The following is a 1,962-nucleotide window of genomic DNA, read 5'->3' as shown; positions in this document are numbered from 1 at the left end:
CGCACCAGTAGTGACGTCATGGCTGTCGCCGGCCAACGAGTTGGTGTTTTTTCAATGTATGCTTCAGACACGGATCACGACGAGGCGTTCCCCATAGCGACCCCTAGAGGACGCAGTGTCTCGTTCCCTACTCAGGGAACCATGGTTACATAAGTAACCTGAGACGTTTTTCTTGTACAGGATAAAAACATGCAACCAAATACACAATCAGTGCTGAAGCAATAAACACAAGCTTCGAAAGTAATCTACACTCTCTTAGAGGTCAGGTTAAAGTTTGACCTCTCTCTCTCCCACACACACCTTTCAGGTTAAGATGTCAGTGGGAAGAGAATGTTTCAGGACTCAGCCAGCACATCTGGTTCTGCACTAGGGCCTCAGTGGAGCGGCTTTAGCTGACAGACAGAGGGGCAGGCGGAGGTAAAGTGGGCCCTGGGTGGGGGTCGGGTTGGGGACGGCTATCGTTTGGCCAGGGGACATGACTCCAGTTGACACCTGAGTCAGATTTCTTAGTGAGAAGGACCTGTCCTCCAGGAATTGCCTTCCCTCCGGAATACTCTGCTGTTCCCATGCACCCTTAACTCTAACCCCAGAAATCCCAGTGGAAAACACATAGTAAAAACAGTAGCTATGATTGAAATTTTAAGATTACATTTATAATTGCTGTTAAAGGGTATTTGACAAATTAAATTTAGGTTTTATTTTTGCCAACATTTAGGTTTTAGTTTAAAATGTACAGTGTTGGGGGTAACGCATTACAAGTAACGCGAGTTACGTAATCAGATTACTTTTTTCAAGTAACTAGTAAAGTAACGCATTACTTTTTAATTTACAAGAGAATATCTGAGTTACTTTTTCAAATAAGTAACGCAAGTTACTCCCCTTTCCCACTTACTCACTGAGAGTTGAGGGAAATTGGGAGTAAGTTATTTTCAGTTTTGGTGTGAAAGTACCTTTACAGTTTTTATGGGGGTTTTGTTATTAAAAACAAATAAACAAGCCCAGCCCAGGTAACAAAAAGTAACGCAAAAGTAATGTAATGCATTACGTTCCATAAAAAGTAATGCAATTAGTTACTTTTTTTATGGAGTAACAACATTGTAATGCATTACTTTTAAAAAGTAATTTTCCCCAACACTGGTTATTGCTATTATTTTAGCATTAGACCTATTATTAAATCTTTATAGTTATAGTTATCATGGGCCTAAAAAACAATAACTATAACTATTTTTGTATCCACACTAGTGGACGATAATCTCTTTGAAGACGAATGGATTCTGATTGGCTGAAGAATGTTGGAAAAAAGAAAAATCTTACTTTCCATAAAAAGTAACTAAGTAACGTAATTAGTTACTTTTTTTATGGAGTAATGCAATATTGTAAAGCATTACTTTTAAAAGTAACTTTCCCCAAAACTGGTCCTAAATATCTAATATGTAAATTACAAAGCAGATAATTTCTTATTTTATTATACTCTTTAGATGGACTTTGGAGTGTGTGTGTGTGAGAGAGTGTGTGTGAGTGTGTTAGAGTGATTGTGTGTGAGTGTGTGAGAGTGTGTGAAAATGTATATATATATATATATATATATATATATATATATATGAAAGTGTGTAAGACAAGTACTGTAACTGGCAACCTATTAATTCCTTTTTTTATGTTCATCTGTAAGTACTGTAACTGGTCAACATGTAATACAATTTTTATTTTTATTGTATTTATTTATTTATTTTTACATTTTAGCTCTCTTACAGTTCACTTAGCCCAGCATTGCAACAAATGCTATTAAATGTATTAAAATTAATTTGTGTAATATGTTGTAAAATGCATTTTAATTTATTATTTTATTTTATTTTGATCTGAAAGTACTATAACTGGTCACCATTTATTTCAAATTTTATTTTATTTTAATTTATTTTCATCTTTTAGGTTTCTTCAGTTCTTTTAGCCCAGTGTTGTGACAAA

The sequence above is a fragment of the Sinocyclocheilus anshuiensis genome, unplaced genomic scaffold, assembly GCF_001515605.1.
Source record: "Sinocyclocheilus anshuiensis isolate Anshui unplaced genomic scaffold, SAMN03320099.WGS_v1.1 scaffold2461, whole genome shotgun sequence".
NCBI lineage: Eukaryota > Metazoa > Chordata > Actinopteri > Cypriniformes > Cyprinidae > Sinocyclocheilus > Sinocyclocheilus anshuiensis.
The sequence above is the reverse complement of the archived record's forward strand: the minus strand, read 5'-3'. Positions refer to the sequence as shown.